This window comes from Lygodium microphyllum, chromosome 30 (assembly GCF_053477565.2).
Source record: "Lygodium microphyllum isolate KBCC chromosome 30, Lygodium_microphyllum_v1.1.10, whole genome shotgun sequence".
Lineage (NCBI taxonomy): Eukaryota > Viridiplantae > Streptophyta > Polypodiopsida > Schizaeales > Lygodiaceae > Lygodium > Lygodium microphyllum.
This window is the reverse complement of record NC_141164.1, coordinates 101,908,631-101,920,719: the sequence shown is the minus strand read 5'-3', so window position 1 is coordinate 101,920,719 and position 12,089 is coordinate 101,908,631. Positions and strand designations below refer to the sequence as shown.

General features: G+C 43.3%; 3 pseudogenes; all 3 read right to left on the bottom strand.

Moving 5' to 3' along the window:
* Window positions 1-358: 358 nt before the first annotated feature.
* LOC148010194 (purple acid phosphatase 18 pseudogene) lies at window positions 359-1,104 on the bottom strand (annotated as a pseudogene).
* Window positions 1,105-2,214: 1,110 nt separating this feature from the next.
* LOC148010193 (purple acid phosphatase 18 pseudogene) lies at window positions 2,215-9,848 on the bottom strand (annotated as a pseudogene).
* A 279-nt stretch (window positions 9,849-10,127) lies between these two features.
* On the bottom strand, window positions 10,128-10,667 carry LOC148010192 (ribonuclease TUDOR 2 pseudogene; annotated as a pseudogene).
* Between the last annotated feature and the right edge of the window lie 1,422 nt (window positions 10,668-12,089).

Here is a 12,089-nt window from a genome sequence, read left to right as displayed (position 1 = left end):
CCCTTATCCTTCTCGAGATCAACTTTACTATCAACACGCCTTAGAGGTCCACCTTCCATATCACAATTCAGAACTTGCTTTCCCCTAGCATCTTGCTTAAGGTTTCCCACGACAGGTTTTACAGTTCCTTTGTCACCCTCTTTAATCTTTTTACCTCTTGTTACGGCTCATAGATTAGTAGTTTCAGCATCATTGACACATACAACCTCAATAAGGTTGACGCCACTGCCATGAGGCAAATCCTCTACAATAGCCTTTCCTCGTTGCAGTATTTGTATCGGTCCCTCATCTTGCCGGTGTCGTAGAGATCGTGCGAGAGCTGCAGAACACGGGGTTCAAGGCACAGCAATGGAAGAGACTAACAAGAAGAACTCAAATTTTTGATGTCAAGAACACGGGTTACTGGATTCAGAAACCTGTTAGCCAATCCCTCTCAATTCCCTCCATCACCTATGGATATGTGGATGATGCCACAAGGATCAAAGTGATGCTGAAAAACTCGAGTCATGGGTTCATAAGCATGAACATGGCTGCTAAGATCATATCAACTTTTGCTTCTTTAAGGATGAACTCCAAGGATTTCATCATTTTGTCACTATCACCCTGATATTTGAAATTGCTGTTGTACCATGGTGCATGAATGACAGCAAGGAGCCAAGGGTTTCTGACTCTATCCACTTTGGCCAAATCAGCCTGCAGCCACTTATACTGAATAGAGTCCCTACTGAAGTCAGTGTATGATCCTAGTATCAAAGCATGCACACCAGAAACCTCAAAAGAACAATAAAGGTTGAAGTCTGATCCGCTTTCTTTGTAGGGCCTTTTTGATCTTGTATTATAAGATCTGAATGGTTCAATAACCAGCGGAATTTCTTCCATTTCATGATTCCCTTCAGTGATCATCCATGGCCGTGAACTAGCCAAGGGCACAACAAGTTTTCCAAATGAGTCCCAGCGGCTTGAATATAGTCAGCATAGGAAAGATCTCCTGGAGAACTACAGCCCAATTGTACAGGGCATCATAATCTTGAGGATTCCTCTGTACTATGTTAGCACACCTTTTTGCAACAAACGCTTGAATTCACTGTCAAGAGTGTACTTCATCTCCAAATGCAAAAGGTAGTGGAGGTGGAGGAGGAAGGATCAACAAGATTAGTCTTGCTGTGGTTCGCTTCAAAGTTGGTCTCTGCAACGGTGTTTCTGTCTTCTTCAAGACATCAAATCCAACTTTTTCTGCCTCAATCTTACGACGATCAAGCTGAATCTCATGGAATTAAGCTGCAAGCTGTCATTCGTCACGTGTCAAAGTGGTGGATACATAAGCTCTGATGCTGGCGGTTTCATCCAGCCAATAATCACTTCTTTGGGATTCACCCGTTAACGTTAGATGGACCTGGCTGGGAAGGATGCTATTGTGAGCTTCATAGATGAAAGGATCAGAACGAAAGGAGGGTCGGCTCCTTTTCCGCAGAGAGTGTCCGAAAGAGACAAGCAAGTAGAGTTTGCCAGCAACTCAGTAGACTTTAACCGCCGTTGTGCTTCTTCTTCAAGTAATTTGGCACTCCATTCAACAACTTTTGCCAACCCATTCTTAAGCAACTCCGGACCAAGATCTACTGCAACATCACCACTGGCCAGTATAGTGAACTGAACAAATCAAGTTGTTGAACTTATCAACACCCTCTAAAACAATCCATACATCTCTGTGCAGAACTCGAACTTCAGTGAAGTGTTTTGCTTCCCTTGCATAAGGATCTGGCGGAACCTCCACGCTGGCTGCCGCAGCTGTAGAAGCAGCCAACCTTTGTGCTGACGTGAGTTCCGCAGATTCTGACTCAACCTTTGTAAGTTTCGCGGCTGCCCCATTAGAAGCCTGAGTTTCTGTATTTAGACTTCGCCTTCCCATAGATGGAGCCTGAATTCCTGCCACAAAGCAGCTGATTCGAACCCTGCATTGATGCGCTGTACCCCCCCCTTTTCGCCTCCAATCCAGCACTCTGATCCTCCTCAGTCCTGTCCGAAATTCCCCCCTTTTCCAAGAATAACAACCCATTTCAAAAATAGCTCTCCCATTTCGAGCACGGGGAGGTCCTGGATTCAACGAACTTTTTCCCCCCCTTTCGCCATTCAAATCCTTCTTTAAGAAAGATGAGATTTCTTCCATAAACATGGGTAGCAAACCTTGATTCATTGTTGTTTTCACACGTATATGTTTCAGCAAACAAATGTTTGAATAAACTGAAGTATGTTATTCATAACACACTTGTCCCCTTGATCTCTTTCTTTTGAAGTCCCAAATTGTAATGTGTGCTTTAAAATCTTTATTGATAAGAAATCCTTGGATGTTTCCATATGTATCCATTCCTCCTTCGATGCATAGCGACCAACCATACGAACGGCCTCGTTTGGACAGTATATCATAGTCTCAACAAAATCAGGGACCTTATCACTAGAGTCCTGATTACCATCTGGTTCAGTGAAGGACTCATTGTAAGCTTGCCCCAAGTCTCGGATGCTCCCACGAACAGGACGGTCTACAAAGGGTAGGATAGGTTTTCCTTCCTATTACAAGCATCGAATATGCAATACAGTTAAGGGAATATATACATACATTGAATGTAGTTTATTAAAATGCGCCACACAAACAGTGAATCACACGCAGAAATTAACACAAATGCACAACAGAAATGGAGGTGTTCACGGCTCAGATGCGCAGCAACACGACATCCACCCCCTCTAAACCTGCGCATCCTCCGGATGTGCCAACTATCCAGGATCATTCAAGTCCACAAACAGGTCAAGTCCATCTTCTGATTCTAGTAAACCTGTTTCTCCATCAACTTCATCATCTATGTTTTCTGTCTCTTCTGCTTGTCTTTCTTCTACCTGCTCTTCTTCTGTCAATGCTTCAAGTGCATATTCTTCATCTTCTCTTCTCTTGAAAATCTTGACTCGTTTTCCAGCAATAGGCACCCTCAATTTTGTTCCATCTAATTCAGCCAGCTCATAGGTACCATTGTCAAAAACCTGCTTCACTTCATATGGTCCAAACCATCTTTGAACCATTTTTCTCATACTACTATGCTGATTTTCTAGACTACTGTCATAGACTAGAACCCAATCTCCTTCTTTTATGGCTCTAGGCCTCAAGCGATGCCTTAAATCAAACCTGTCCTTATTTCTGAGACGGGCTGCCTTCAAACGGTCAATGGCTAGCTGCACATCTTCTGTCCTTCTCTCTAATTGACGAATCCGAAGGGCTAACAGCTCTTCCCTTGATAAATTCTCATGCCAAGGAAGAACACTCCAAGTGAGAGCACAAATTTCAGTAGGCATGACAGGTTTTTGCCCATACATCAACTCCGCAGGCATGTATCCAGTAGTCACACTATGTGTAGAGCGATCAGCCCACAATGCAAAAGGTAGCAATCTCGGCCAATCTCCAATCCGACCTCTACAAGCTTTTGCCAATGCTTTAACTATAGGCGGATGTCCTCTTTCACTTTTACCATTTCCCTCTGGATTGTAGGCAGTAGTAAGAGCCAATTTAATCCCAAGCCGTGAGAAGAATTCTCTAGCTTCATCAGCATCTAGCTCTCCACGATCAGCTGTAATCTTGCCTATACATCCATACCTGCAAAATATTTCTTCCAATAAGAATTTACATACTGTAGCGGTGGTCTTCGTCCTCAGTGGTCTACCCTCAACATAGTTTGTAAGATCCTCCCTAGCCAAGACAAGATATCTCATCTGCCAAAGTCCCACTGGCAAAGTAACCAAGTCTACTACCCACTTGTAATGCATACATAGTGGATAAGTCGGATGCAACTCATCACGATGTCGCACTAAAGAGTAAAGCTGGCAATCCCTGCAAGTCTCCACAAAGTGAGAAACATCTTTATACATCCCTTTCCACCAGTATCTTTCTTTGATTTTCTCATAGGTAGCCCACACACCTCTATGTCCAGCCCATGAGCTCTCATGAAACTCTCGCATAATCTGTATTTGCATCGCTACATCACAAACTACTCTCAAGGGCAAGCCTCCTCTCTTCTTTGGATGCTTCCAAAGAAAACCATCTTTCAAGAAATACCCATAAGCCTTTCTTCTGATTTTCTTGAATTCATCATCTATCCAATCAGCTCTTCGAGTCAATGAACTTAAATACTGTCCAATTTGCAGCCACTCATCAACATAAAGTTCTTCAATAAAAGCTTCAACAGTAAATACATGACAATCATGAATAAGGACAGAAGCAGCAAGCTCTGTCTCATCATCTTCTGCAAGCATTGACTCCTCATCCTCATATCTCGCTCTAGAAAGCATGTCAGCAACTGGATTATCTTTCCCTGCTATGTGTCGAAATTCTGGATTCAATGATTTGATATAGGCAATCCATCGAAGCATCGCTATATCTGGAGTCGAGCAACTAGTAATCATGCCAAGCAAAGGCAAACAATCTGTTTCCACAATAACTGAAGCTCCAATGAAATACCCTTTATCACACTTCAGTGCAGTGACTACTCCCCACAACTCTCTTTTGATCTGCGGATATCTCCTTTGTCGCTCATTAAGAACTTTAGCTCCAAAGCGGATAGCATACCTATTTCCATCAGCATCATCCTGTCCCACAGCCCAACCTATGCCAATAGGGCTAGTATCAACTGTCAACATGATCGGCCGTCCACACTGATAATCCGCCTTGCGTAGAGTAGGAGCTGATTGCAACAGCTTCTTAAGCTTACGCATGGCTTTTGAATGCTTCTCATCCCAATGAAATTTCTGCCCCTTTCGAAGCAGCTGATAGAGAACATCTGCAATATGAGCAAAATGAGGAATCCAAATCATGTAAAATACACAAGCTCCCACAAATCTCCGCACCTCTGAAGTAGTCGAGCAATACTCTGCAATCCTGTTTATGGCATCCACCTTCGCAGGAGAAGGCTTTCTGCCATAATATCCAACCATATGCCCAACTATAATGACTTCATTAACAGCAAAGACAGATTTCAGCCCTGAAAGTGTCAAACTCACCTCCTCTAATCGTGTCAATATTTGCTCACAAGCATTCAAGTGATCAGCCACAAACTGTCTACATCCACGCAAATCAAGACTTTCATTCTTTTCTTCTTCTGCACAACCCTTAATAGGCACATCATCAAGAAAAGGCATGGTATACTGCGGAATATAGTCTCGAAGAACTATATGCATAGCATTCATCATATGAGCAACTGAGTTTGTAGCACCTTGAGGCAAGGTACACATCCTCACAAGACCAATAGGTGTCCGCATAGTAGTAATATCCCTGCTTTCCAAGGCAAGCTGAAACTGATCATAACCTGAATACAAGTCACCTAGTGAATAGATGGCTCGTCCTGCAAAAGCCTCAGCAAATTCATCCACAACTGGACCTGTTCCCACATTCCTGATTGTCACTTTGTTCACGGGCTGCATATCCTGAATAAATCTCAAAGTACCATTTTTCTTTGGTACAGTAAACCACCTGTTAGAATAGGGTGCAGAAGAGGGCTCCAAAATCCCCATTTTAATCTTCTCATTCAGCAACTCTAACAACTTTGGCAAGTGTGCTTTAGGCACAGGTATAGGACGTATATTCCACGGTACATGAGGAACAGTGAAGATGACCATAGGTGCAACCAATTCGGGACTAATGCAGCCAATTTCATGTGGAAAGAAAGCAAATGCCTTACCATGACGTCCAAGCATCTCTCTAAAACATTCTTTTTCTACTGGAAGCAAAAAATCATCATTCCCAATCTTCAATTCTGCAAGAGTTTCAGCAGTAAACTTATGTCCAATATTTGCAGGATCCCTCAACATAGGCTGCTTCATAGCTTTTTCAATCTGTTCATCACTGTCAGAAGGAAGCGGGCCAGCAACCGGCTTAACCTTCTTATCAACTGTTTTATATTTTGTGTCAACCTTGGCATCATTCAAGCAATCTTTCCTTTGCTGCAATTTCTGCAAATTTTCAGCATCTTTCAACTCTGTTGGCTGAAAAATTTCAGCCTTTAGCTCTATGGACTGCATGGGTGCAGTCTGAAACTCTGTATGCAGAAATTTTTCTGCATTCAACTCTGTTGGCTGAATAAATTCAGCCCTCGGCTCAGTGGACTGCATAGATGCATCCTGAAACTCTGTATGCAGAAATTTTTCTGCATGCAACTCTTTGGCTGAATGGTTTCAGCCCTCTGCAATTCTGTTAGCTGATTAAGATCAGCCATAAATTCAGTTTGCTGAATTTTCTCAGCCTCTAACTCTGTTTGCAGCATAAAACCAGAAATTTCCTGAAACATATCCAAGGTTTGCACAGGTATGATCTTTGAACCCTTGTATACATCAGTTTTCAGCATTGCACTCATCTCAAACAATGTGTCTGCATAAGACATCCCTTCATACAATCCATCCACATGTTCTTCTACTTGCAAAATACCTGCATTCTTCAACTCTTTCTCCTTACGACCAATGTACTGCCTGGCAGCTCTAGGCAAATCTGAAATTTTCTGATAACTTACCGAACTATCTGAAGTAAACCCAACAAAGTTATTGGAGAAAGACTGGCTGCCAGGAGGCGAGATCTCCTCTTTTCTCCGCTCCGTACCACTGGCGTCTCGCAAGACAGCGGTACCTAATGAAAATCCAACTCCTTCGCAGGTAGTGGCGCCTCACGCAAGGAGTCCCTGTTTCTCGGATGATTCACCCCAACAGTCATAAACTGAATAGCTCGCATACCATCTTTACTGCGTATCCGCGCATAAGTTGATCCGTCATCCATCACTTTTGTTTCCATTCTTGCTTCTGTAATGAAAGGCTGTCCAAGAATAATCGGATAAGAGCATGAATCCTGAACAAAGCAATGATAATCCTCTTCAACATTACCAATAGAAATTCTGATACTCGGACAAGCAGCATACATATCACCAGAAGTATTATTGGCGGCTCTCATGCGCCAGCCATGCTCTGCATCCATAGGCCACTTGCCACTCTCATAAACACCTCGAGCAATAAGATTAATTTCAGAACCATGATCAACCAAAGCAATCAAGGGAATTTGTTTCTCTCCAATCCTTACCATTGTCTCAGTGGTTGCTCTAGCCCAATGACTTCGTGAAAAATGGCTGTGAGGAATGAGAATAGGGGACTCATCATCTTCATACTGCATAGGCTGCACTATTTTCTCCATAGAAGCATTCTCAACCATCACTGCATCATCATGCTTTTCTCCAAGAGCTCCATGCCACAATCCCTGTAAAGCAGGTCCTTCCATCGCATGTCGTTTCCTCCGCAAAAGATCCTGCATCTGATCCTGTATTTCTCTTCTAGCAATCCCAAGAGCCTCTCCAACAGTAAAAGTGACTTCACTATTCAAAATTCTTTCATGAAAAATCTTACTCATATCCGTTTGCATATCAAGGTCTGACAAGAGCTTGAATCCTGGCTCTTTTCTTGGTTGCTTCTTTTCCTTCTGCTTGTCTTCCATTGGCTGATCGGAACCTGTTTGGGTTGGAGAATTTGACATAGGTGGGGCTGAAATAGGTGGTGAAACAAAGTCACCCCCTCTAGTCTTTTTGGAGGAGCTAGGACCCTCCTCATCTCTTCTTCTCTTTTCCTCAACCATGGCATCTAATCCCTGCGTTTTAGCAATATAAGCAAAAATAGAATACCTGTCAACAGGAGAATCCCATCCTGTTTCTCCTCGGATGCTAGAGCCCACACAAGTCATAGTAGAAGTTTGAACTTTCCCTCTTCTCGCTATCTCCAAGGCAGAAGACCATAAAGCAGAGTCTCCATCGGATTTCTGCTCAAGCTGGACTCCAAAAGCTGAAGCATCTCCTCTAACACTCACATAAGCTGATCGCGCAGCCATATCATCGACAAGCTTCTTCATACCTCCCTTACCAAAGTTCGTGTCAAGAGGAGCGCCAGTCTCTGTCAGCCATATCTTCCCATCTTGTCCCCAGAACACTACATTCTTCTTTCGTGCTTCCTGAAAAGCATCACAATCTCTGCAGTGTTGGTGCTCTGTACTATCACACCAAATACATCGTCGCCCTTTTCTTTGACCAGCTGGAAAAGCAGTCACTGGAGCAGGCGCTACAGCAGGTACAGACATAAGTTGCTCCTTTAACTTACCAACTTCAGCTTTGACTGCTTCAATCGTCAAATCCGCCAAGCCTTTAATAACATCATCTACAGATAAAGGCACTGGAGCAGCAGGAACTGGTGGATTTACAATAGGAAGAGTAGGCTTAGGCAAAGAAGTAGCAGGGGTAGAAGAAGAAGTCTCCAAGGATTTTTCAGGAACTGATCCTGTGTTTCGATGCAATCTGACTCTCCTACGCTGCTTCTTGACAAGAGCATTCACAGCATCAATAACATGCCTCCACTCAGTCTTTAAACCTGAATCAGTAGCTTGATCTTCCAAAAGATCATCCAACTTTTCCTGCAAATCAGCATCTGCAGCTTGCAAAAACAACTCCACTTTCTGCATCTCCAAAGCTTGCTGTTCAGTCCCATCCAACTGATCATATCGGCTTTCAAACTCTCGCAGAAGAGCGGTAACAGAAAGTCCCTTATTAGGCATAGAAACCCATGCTAAAAAATTCCTGCGATTCATAAGACCTGTATCCTCCAAGAAATATTCATCTTTTAATGCCTTTTTAAATTCAGCCCAACCTGCATGTGCTTCTTGAATTTCTGCAATTCGACCTTCAAGAGCGCGCACCACGATCCGCAAGAAGTAGCGGCTCCAAACATCTTGGGAAACTCCAAAAAACTTCATCTTTTCTTCATACAAATGCAGGTAAGTTGACACTTGCTGGCCATTAAACTGCTTCATCTCCTGTTGGACAGCTTTCAAAGCATCCATAGCATCACTGTCACGTTTAGCATGAGCTTGCTGCTGCATATACATGGTAAATGACTGAAACAGGTTCTTCATGACATTATCATCTGTCATCTCTTCTTGCGAGTCTCCCATCTTGCTAATGACGCAGCCTTTCACGTCGGGTTCACCAGAATGTCGTAGAGATCGTGCGAGAGCTGCAGAACACGGGGTTCAAGGCACAGCAATGGAAGAGACTAACAAGAAGAACTCAAATTTTTGATGTCAAGAACACGGGTTACTGGATTCAGAAACCTGTTAGCCAATCCCTCTCAATTCCCTCCATCACCTATGGATATGTGGATGATGCCACAAGGATCAAAGTGATGCTGAAAAACTCGAGTCATGGGTTCATAAGCATGAACATGGCTGCTAAGATCATATCAACTTTTGCTTCTTTAAGGATGAACTCCAAGGATTTCATCATTTTGTCACTATCACCCTGATATTTGAAATTGCTGTTGTACCATGGTGCATGAATGACAGCAAGGAGCCAAGGGTTTCTGACTCTATCCACTTTGGCCAAATCAGCCTGCAGCCACTTATACTGAATAGAGTCCCTACTGAAGTCAGTGTATGATCCTAGTATCAAAGCATGCACACCAGAAACCTCAAAAGAACAATAAAGGTTGAAGTCTGATCCGCTTTCTTTGTAGGGCCTTTTTGATCTTGTATTATAAGATCTGAATGGTTCAATAACCAGCGGAATTTCTTCCATTTCATGATTCCCTTCAGTGATCATCCATGGCCGTGAACTAGCCAAGGGCACAACAAGTTTTCCAAACGAGTCCCAGCGGCTTGAATATAGTCAGCATAGGAAAGATCTCCTGGAGAACTACAGCCCAATTGTACAGGGCATCATAATCTTGAGGATTCCTCTGTACTATGTTAGCACACCTTTTTGCAACAAACGCTTGAATTCACTGTCAAGAGTGTACTTCATCTCCAAATGCAAAAGGTAGTGGAGGTGGAGGAGGAAGGATCAACAAGATTAGTCTTGCTGTGGTTCGCTTCAAAGTTGGTCTCTGCAACGGTGTTTCTGTCTTCTTCAAGACATCAAATCCAACTTTTTCTGCCTCAATCTTACGACGATCAAGCTGAATCTCATGGAATTAAGCTGCAAGCTGTCATTCGTCACGTGTCAAAGTGGTGGATACATAAGCTCTGATGCTGGCGGTTTCATCCAGCCAATAATCACTTCTTTGGGATTCACCCGTTAACGTTAGATGGACCTGGCTGGGAAGGATGCTATTGTGAGCTTCATAGATGAAAGGATCAGAACGAAAGGAGGGTCGGCTCCTTTTCCGCAGAGAGTGTCCGAAAGAGACAAGCAAGTAGAGTTTGCCAGCAACTCAGTAGACTTTAACCGCCGTCGTGCTTCTTCTTCAAGTAATTTGGCACTCCATTCAACAACTTTTGCCAACCCATTCTTAAGCAACTCCGAACCAAGATCTACTGCAACATCACCACTGGTATAGTGAACTGAACAAATCAAGTTGTTGAACTTATCAACACCCTCTAAAACAATCCGTACATCTCTGTGCAGAACTCGAACTTCAGTGAAGTGTTTTGCTTCCCTTGCATAAGGATCTGGCGGAACCTCCACGCTGGCTGCCGCAGCTGTAGAAGCAGCCAACCTTTGTGCTGACGTGAGTTCCGCAGATTCTGACTCAACCTTTGTAAGTTTCGCGGCTGCCCCATTAGAAGCCTGAGTTTCTGTATTTAGACTTCGCCTTCCCATAGATGGAGCCTGAATTCCTGCCACAAAGCAGCTGATTCGAACCCTGCATTGATGCGCTGTACCCCCCCCTTTTCGCCTCCAATCCAGCACTCTGATCCTCCTCAGTCCCGTCCGAAATTCCCCCCTTTTCCAAGAATAACAACCCATTTCAAAAATAGCTCTCCCATTTCGAGCACGGGGAGGTCCTGGATTCAATGAAATTTTTCCCCCCCTTTCGCCATTCAAATCCTTCTTTAAGAAAGATGAGATTTCTTCCATAAACATGGGTAGCAAACCTTGATTCATTGTTGTTTTCACACGTATATGTTTCAGCAAACAAATGTTTGAATAAACTGAAGTATGTTATTCATAACACACTTGTCCCCTTGATCTCTTTCTTTTGAAGTCCCAAATTGTAATGTGTGCTTTAAAATCTTTATTGATAAGAAATCCTTGGATGTTTCCATATGTATCCATTCCTCCTTCGATGCATAGCGACCAACCATACGAACGGCCTCGTTTGGACAGTATATCATAGTCTCAACAAAATCAGGGACCTTATCACTAGAATCCTGATTACCATCTGGTTCAGTGAAGGACTCATTGTAAGCTTGCCCCAAGTCTCGGATGCTCCCACGAACAGGACGGTCTACAAAGGGTAGGATAGGTTTTCCTTCCTATTACAAGCATCGAATATGCAATACAGTTAAGGGAATATATACATACATTGAATGTAGTTTATTAAAATGCGCCACACAAACAGTGAATCACACGCAGAAATTAACACAAATGCACAACAGAAATGGAGGTGTTCACGGCTCAGATGCGCAGCAACACGACACCGGAGATTATTCCCTTGTGTGCGATGGTTAACTAGACCTGGCAGTTTACTCCCTTGTTGGAGAGAACTAATCTTACTCCAACAGATAGCAGCTAGGTGGCGAGACTTTTTGCAAATATCACATTTAACATTTGGAAAATTCTTAGGGAAATGTTGGCCACCACACCACTTACAGCTGAATCTTGAGAGAGTACCCTTTTCAGGGCGTCGACCCCCTATCAGATTACGTTGCTTCTTAAGAAAATTAACACCCGTAGCTATTTGTCTTTATTGTTCAGAAATCATATCGATGTAGTGCTTCATCATGGCCTTAACTTTGGCAAGGACATTAGAGACACTCGACTCATAGTCGTAATCACCTATCTGTAGTCCCATTGGCCTGACCACTTGATTAGAAATTGGTCGCTGACCTATTGGGACAACATTAGGATTTGTTATTTGGCCTCCACCATGTAGTAGTCCCATCTGACTAGCCATAGGCATAGTCATGCTATTGGGAGGAGCCGATAACATAGGTAGATTCGGCATGATACTCTCTCTGCTATTCACATTTGACATGGGGTCCCCTTGACTCCCGTCGGTCAGTGCCAAATTATTACCATTCCAATTTATCCTTGCTACAT